The sequence below is a fragment of the Vidua macroura genome, chromosome 7 (genome assembly GCF_024509145.1).
Source record: "Vidua macroura isolate BioBank_ID:100142 chromosome 7, ASM2450914v1, whole genome shotgun sequence".
Classification (NCBI taxonomy): domain Eukaryota; kingdom Metazoa; phylum Chordata; class Aves; order Passeriformes; family Viduidae; genus Vidua; species Vidua macroura.
Genome location: NC_071577.1, coordinates 19,866,462 through 19,874,370, shown reverse-complemented (window position 1 = coordinate 19,874,370; position 7,909 = coordinate 19,866,462). Strand labels below are relative to the sequence as shown.

At 37.8% G+C, this 7,909-nt stretch overlaps 1 long non-coding RNA gene across 1 annotated transcript; it reads right to left on the bottom strand.

The window, feature by feature from the left end:
* Positions 1 to 394: 394 nt before the first annotated feature.
* LOC128809684 (uncharacterized) lies at positions 395 to 7,036 on the bottom strand. The gene is made up of 3 exons (XR_008437821.1): positions 6,941 to 7,036; positions 1,890 to 1,975; positions 395 to 470 (listed from the first exon to the last, which is right to left on the bottom strand). It is a non-coding gene; the product is annotated as an uncharacterized LOC128809684 (long non-coding RNA).
* Positions 7,037 to 7,909: the final 873 nt, after the last annotated feature.

Sequence of the window (7,909 nt, the reverse complement as noted above, 5' to 3'; positions counted from 1 at the left end):
TTCTCTGGCATCCATCTGAGGAATCTGTTTTTTTGACATACATCTTGGAGCCTTTATACTTCCTAAAAACATACTGACATTTAAGAACTGTATTCTTTGGCAATATTTAAATATGTCACATTTTGCAGAAATAAGATAGTAAAGGTGCTTGCAATTCACTTGGGAACAATTTTTGAATTTGACAAAATCCTGCTATTTCTGTGATCTTTGATATTTTCTTGAAATAGCACTAGAAAACCTGTGTCTAGCAATAAAAACTCATTTAGTTGGACTGTTCAAATAAATCACATTTCTTAAATGTGCTCACAACATTTTTTTCAATTACCTTCTCCCCATATGTATTTGAGATTTTCCAGCCTCAGATTTTCCCTCACAGAGACAGAAACAAGGCTCCACAGTGCTGCGTCACTCTGGTTATAGCTTGAGTAGGTTCAGGAAAGTTCCCAAGTCCATCAGGTTTACCTAAAAAGCTGACAAGATTACAAAGCTCTGTTGTAAGAAGTATAGATCCAGAACTTCCAAGTGAGGCAAAAAAAATCTGATCATTCTACCACAGAGCAAGAAAGAGAGACACATTACTATATTGAAAATATTTTAAGCAGCATTTTCTGGATTAAGAACACAGTCAGATTTAGCAAGGTCATCTTTAGACTCTTGTTGCTGTTTTTAACTTTTGCCTGACTAGTAACAACCTAGAAAATATCACACTTCCATTTTCACACCCATTGCAGTCATGCTGCATGGCAAAAAGAATTAGAAACAAATGGATTCAGAGCCCAGTGAAACCAACATATTTACAACCTAGTCCAGCTCAGGAAACTCCTCGATTTCAAACTCATTTACACAGGTGCAAATGACAGCCGATTAAATCTTATTTATTAAATAATTATTAAATATACTGTACTTCTAGCTCTGAAGGATACCTTTTCTATATGAAAGATTTTTGAGTAGTCTATGCAGTTAAATAAAAAAATAATTTTGACATCTTAAAATGTAAGCATTATCATTCTAGGAAAAATTGAGGTATAGTAAGTGTCCATCACAAATAGGATAAATTTATGTATATCAGTAAATGAACAGGTTACTTGTTAATACAATAATGTGAGTAGTATGTGAAATCTGTAACATACTAGCTTCTCTAATATTTTGCATTTCTTACTTCCATGAACACCCAATGAATATGCAGCCCGAAAGGACAGAGCAGTGTTATGAGGATGGCTGTCAATACTGGCATCAGGATTGCTAACAAATGCCTGGCATTTCAATCACAGGCAAGGCATGTACTGGACAGAATGAACCAATGGGAATTGATTCCCAACAGGATGCTGTGCCAAATCACTTGAATTTCTGCCCAGTGGCAATTGTGCAATAGCTGGAAGTTTGGATGCACATCCCACATTGTGACTATGGTCATACTAAAAAGGGTGAATTAAATCAATGCAAAGCTGCTTTCAGTTGGATGTGAGGGCCACAGGAATGTGTTCCAGTTCAAAGCAGGGGAGCAGACAGTGACACTTGTTACTAAACAGTGGCTGGCAAACACGGCACAAAGAATAGACCTGAGGCAGCAGTCTCCATGTTGATGGGAGGAAATTGTTGATGTATCACTAAGGGAGGAAATCAAGAATGTACCATTTTCAAGATTCCTTGTCTTTTTTGGCAGCAAAGGTAGAACTGGACTGAGGGGGACACAGCACCACAGTGCAGAGAAGCCATATGCTCTATTCTCTGCTTTACCTTTAATTTAAAGGGAGTAGACATTGAAGGTATAGAATCTTCTGTAAATCAGTCCAAAGAAACAGGTTTTGTCAGTACTATGTTACTTTAAAATTGCTTACTAGGAGCTTTATTTGGGGTACAAAGCTAAGGCCCACTCCCTGACCTCATACCTCTGATACAGGGGTAGAGTTGCTGTTGTGACCTCTTCCATCAGTCATGGAGGAAGAGAGCAGATTATCTTGTTCCAAAGTGCAGCCTTAGAAAATAAATATATATCCACAGGTATTAATACAGCAGAAATTCCTGATAAAATGTGCCTACTCCAAATATCACCTGAAGCCTGTAGCCAGGCTGGCTTTGAATTTGGAGTTACTCACTTTTACACCTGTTCTGAGTATTCATCATCTCCCAGAAAACAGCCATGGAAGAAAGAGGATGAAAGCACTTGTCCTGCAACTCCCCTCCCAGGTGGATACAGCTTGAGCTATATCAGCATTAATGAATAAATCACCACCTATATATGAGTATGTATGTGTAGATGTAAATAGTATTATGTAGGTTTATATATGCTCCAGTCTATTTATATTTCTGTCACACAAGACATCATCTCAGTCCCATTTTGTGGATGTTTGCCTTGGGTTTGACTGGGGCAGAGTTAATTTTCTTACTAACAGCTGGTACAGCAGTGTGTTTTGGATTTACTATAGAATTCTTGTTGACAACACACTGATGTTTTGGTTGCTAACTAATGCTTTCCCCAAGTCAAGGACTTTTTGGTGTCTCATGCTCTGCCAGAGAAGAGCTGCACAAGGAGCTGGGGGAACATGGCCAGGGCAGGTGACCTGAACTGCTCAAAGGGATATTCCATGGCACAGAATGTTATGGACAGTGTATAAACAGGGGGAGTGGGATGTGAGGGCCTGATCACTGCTGGAAATGGGCTGGGTCTCAGCAGAGGGGGAGCCAGTGTATTTGGCATCACTAGCATTTCTTAGGGTTTTTCCTGCGTCCTTTTCTCTTTTATTATTATGCTTTAAACCATTTAAATTGTTAAACTATTCTTATCTCAACCCACGGGTTTTACCTTTTATTCTGATTCCCCTCCCCATTCTGCCACGGGGAGGCAGGAGGGGAGGGAAGGGGACGAGTGAGTGGCTGCATAGAACTTAATTGTGGACCTGAGTTAAACCATGACAATGTCGATAGATAGGTGTAAGTTCTGTTCTTCATTGTTATCTGTGATGACTTCTCTTTTACCAGGCTTTTCTGTGTACTATCTTGTTTTGTCAATCTGTGCCTTGGTGCCTTTGTTTCTCAGATGAAGTTCTCTCTCTCAAACAGCAAGCTTAGATCTCAGCTCTTCCACTTAAATTATGGAAGAAAATTGGTAATTAAGTTTTAACAAGATTTAAATGATATTAAAACCAGACAGTTAAAAGGAGACACTGCCTTGGGCTTTGTTGTAAATTTGTATAATTATTTTTAGTTCTCTGGAGGATGCATGATTATGTTTCTGTATTTATAAAAATACTGCCCTGGAGGTATGAAAATGAATTTTATAGTCCACTGATTTGCATATTAATGTCAGTCTTGTGGTGTAAAATGTATTTTTTAGCAAATAAATGTCCATGGCAATTATCAAAATTTCCAAAGAATTTTATAATATATTTGACCTCGATTAATTCTTTTTTTTTTTTTTAAGTAAGGACAAAATAAGAAAGCCAATACAGCACAATGATAAAGATATAGGAGAGGAATGAAGCAGATGAACTAAACAAAAATGGATTTTAAACTATGAATTATAATAGATTTGGTAAATAAGCACAAAGTCCTAACTCAGATTCTGATCCAAATCTCTTTAAAGACTCTTGGTCTGTAGATTTTCTGATTATACAGTTCTGTATGTTTGCCTTCCTACAGAAACATAATCACTGGCAAAATGATTCTCTAGATCAAGTGTCCTTATATCTTTTTCAGAATGAGAATTAAAAAAGATATTAGTTGCTACAGTCCAAAATCATAATAAGGAGCTGCAACTGTAATGTTCAAAGCTTGTATCACCACTAGAGCAAAAGCTACGGCTTTATGGTGGAAGATCATGGAAGTAAAGCCATCTCTTCTATGCTGCTACATACAGGAAACTGTAGTTAGGTTAAGGTTTGCTTGCTCAGCTATAATCTGCCTTGCAAAATCCTGATGAATTCACAGTTGCTCTAATTCCTTATTTGTCTTGCATTTCATAATTTTTAAGAGGCATTTTGAAAGACAGAAATCGTGGGCCTGAAGTGCCAAGTAAAGCTATAGGCTTTTGGAGCTTGTCTAGACAATACAGGATAACAGTAACAATATTGCACTAGTACAGAATCCAGTCTTGTTACATATATGTAGACAAAATTCTTACCAGCATTCAGTCAGAAGACAATGAACTCAATGGGAGACTTCTTTGTGCATGGATGGAAAAATTACTATCATAGTTAATAAGTAATCCATTTTGTTATCAAGATAAATCCATTGGCCTTGTAGTTTATCTCCCCATGGAACTAATGTATTGTCAGCTAAAATAATATGTTATTATCACTACAATAATTATCATTGTAGTAATCTTAAACAATTATTTGGATTAGAAACCTGTCATATTGCCCAAGTTTATGAGGAGAGCTAAATACAAGTTTTGCAATTTTTCCTCACAGAGAATAGAGATGCTTGTTGTGTGCCAAAAACTCTAAGAGAAAGTGCCATCTTAGTGTGTAATAGTAGCAGATAAAGTGTATTTTATGAAAATGATCAAATGCCAGTCAACTGCTGGCTCAGGGAAACACTTGTTAGGCCATAAATGAGCTGATTGCATGTTCAGAATTACAATTTCCATAAAGTCTCATTCAAGGAGATATTAATAATCATTACTTAAATGCGACAAAATGTCACATTTTATTTTTAACCCGAGGGGAACATATACCTGACTTTCTCCACCAGTCCCTTGCAAACATGACTCCTGGTATATAAACTTTTCCCCCATGTACATTAGCCAGAGTATTTAGAGGTAAAGCAAAAATACTTTAAAAAGAAAAATATAAAAAATAAAATAAAAGCAGTCAAGACTGAGCAAAATGTTTCTGTGATATTCCAATGTTGATGGCCAATCATGTATATAGTTTTGGGAATGAAACAAGGTAGTCTGAAGAAGCAAGCAGAGAAAATTCTTGTTTTTCTTTCTTTTTTTTTTTAATCAAGGAATCTTTGGTAGGTTACTGAGATTTTTTTGCACTTGTAATTTTGTACCCACAATCAATTTTGTACCCACAACTGCAGAAATTACAGACGTGATTTTACAGAACTTGTCCTTGCAAAGTGCTAATCATTGGCTTTGAGATGAATGGCAGGCAGGGGTGGAAAACCCCAGCTCCTTGGAGCACCAAAAATGAAGAGAGCAACTGAAGTAGTGGCAATGGATGAGACATGAACACACAATCTCTATCCCACCCTGTATGGAGTCTGCCAGGCAAGGCTTCTCTTCAATAATCCCCTGGCAAAGTTCTAAGAGTATGGACTTCTCTATATATGAGACTGGAATATTTCTGACTCAGAATCACATGCCACAAAACCATATTTAATTAATGTCTTGTAGTCATGATTTATAATATTTGACTGTGGACAGAAAAGTGTCTTTATTGTTAGTAAAATATAATTATTTTTTCTATGCAGTACAAACCATCCATAAATAAAAAGTAAACTTTGAGGGTAGACCTGTTTATCTACAAGGGTTTGCCAAAGATACAATGATGCTTATATATGCACAATTATAAACAGTACTGCATTTGACAAACAAGAGATATTTAAAAGAGCTACCATAGAGATGTAGCTCAGGATTTTAAAATATTATCTTCCAGTTTTTCTGTTTTCCCATGGTTGGCCTCGGGTTAAAAATAAATTTAGAGGAAATACTTTTACACATACACATACACATACACAGTCTGCTTCATCAACAAGACGAAGTTTTGTAGGCAAATGTTCAGAATTGGTATCTGTTCTAATAATTTTCTTTTCAATTGATGTTGATAATTAGGGATCAATTACTCTTTGGCCTGACTCTGTGCGTGTGGCAGGTGAAAGATAAACAAAGAAGGGCTGAAGAGATGGCCAAAAGAGCCTTTCTTGCCTTCAGTCAATCTGCAGGAAAAGTCAATCATAACTGCAGTGCTCTGGGCCAGCCCATTCTGTCCCTTTAGGATGCAATACTCCCCAAAAATGGGCAAAGGGGCCATTCCTGTCTGTGCCATTGTCATGGATCAGCTTAGTTCATTAAAAGAGTAGGATCCAAGTGGTTCTGACAGTATCCCAAGATGACGAGAAATCCCAAATACTTGAATTTGTTGAGCCAATATAATTCTGCCCTATCCTCTGTTCTAGGTTGCTTGGATTGTGAACTGTTCAGTCGTAGGAAGAGTGAAGGTAAAACTGCTGCTAGGGTTATCTTTGGTCTGCACAAAACCAGCACCACAGAGAGGCACTGGAAATCAGACAACAGTGTGTAGCTGTGTAGCCACATAGCTCATGGAATACTACAGAAAACTGATTTATTACCAACACCTTGTTCCAGGAGTTTGCAGCCCTGTTTCATACTTTGAATGCCTCATTATACAGAATCTGCACCTCTGGACTCTTCCTTTTCTGGGTGGTGTCATTTTGAAGTAATACATTACCAGTTTCCATCAGCTGGTGATGCATTACGAGAACACTTCAGAAGAACAACTGGCTCAGTCTCTCAATCCTTAGAGTCCAGCAACTGCTGACTGTCATGATATATTACATGAACTCTTCAGTCTATCATTGTAATACATCAAAACAAGGCACTGGTCTGAAGGTGTATTACTCAAAGAAAGGCAAAGCTGAGTGAACCTGTCCAGGAAAGGGGTTCTGGTTTAATTATGGAACAGAAGGTACAGTACGCTGATCAGAGAAGGTTTGTTAGCTTCAAATTTTTGGTGCATTGGTAAAACACATTTTTCATTCGTATAATTTGTGCTATAGGAGAAGGTCACATTGCTATTCAGTATGGAGGTAATCTCAACAGAGTTCTGTCAAAACACTGCAGTGTACTCTGTATAAGAGAGGCTGCAGGACTAGAGTTCAACTGTAAGCACCAATTCCTATTCTTTTCATTTCTTGATGGAAATCCCAGACAAGAACCTCATATTTGAGAGTGGTGGTGAAAGCATCTCACCAGTGGGTTCTCGCTGCTCCTTCATTTGGTGGCACTCTCAGCAGGTTCCAGGTGATGCTGTGAGTCTGCAGAAAAGCAGCAGCAGAGAAGAGGGCCTGAGGTATTGTCAGGAAAAGAGCTGTAGCTGAAAAAAATGAAAAAAACAGAAAGTGAGACAGTCATCTGCAAATAAATATAAAAGATTATTTAAGTCAAGCCTTTTCACAAGAGTTTAATTGACTGTGGCTACTTATATCAGACTTCACCTTGATGGATGAGCAAGAATCTCCCATTGATCAGGACTGCAAATGTGACATAGGAATATATTGGGCTGTTAAACTGAAGACAAACCTGTTTCCTCCTCTTGGGTCAGAAAGAGTAGCTACATTTCTCTCTTTATTTAACCATGGCTTCTATTCTGCCCAAGACACAGGAAATGGTCCCAGAATGTTCACTCTGGATTGGGTTCACACAGAGAGTTGGAGTATGAATTGCATTTTTCACCTGCACACCCATGGATGACAGACAGGATATGAAGGACAACTAGTTAGAACTAAGGCAGTGAAAAGTTCACTTGCCTGTAATAGACAAGTATTATTTCCCAGTATTTTTTCAAAGACTCAGCTGCCTAACCATTTTTCTACCTATCTCAAGGTCCAGCTTCTTTATAATGGGGCTCAGGATAGCTCCTTCAGTGTATGCCACTGACTTCACATTGCAGTTTTATCGGTGTTGCTGCAATATTAACCTCCACGGTCCCTTCTCCTGCCTGTCATGCTGCTATATGCTCAGTAATGCCCTGAGAATTGAATACTTTTCTGATGAAAATTTCTGCAACCTTACTGAAGTCCCTTTCTATCCAGTTTCTCTAAATCAAAGTAACTTTGGTGGGTTTGATTCCGATAAACATACTAAAACCAGTGGAATATGGTATTACTCCAATCTGTTTCTTTTTTTCTTTCCCTGCTATACTTCATTGCTCTAGCATAG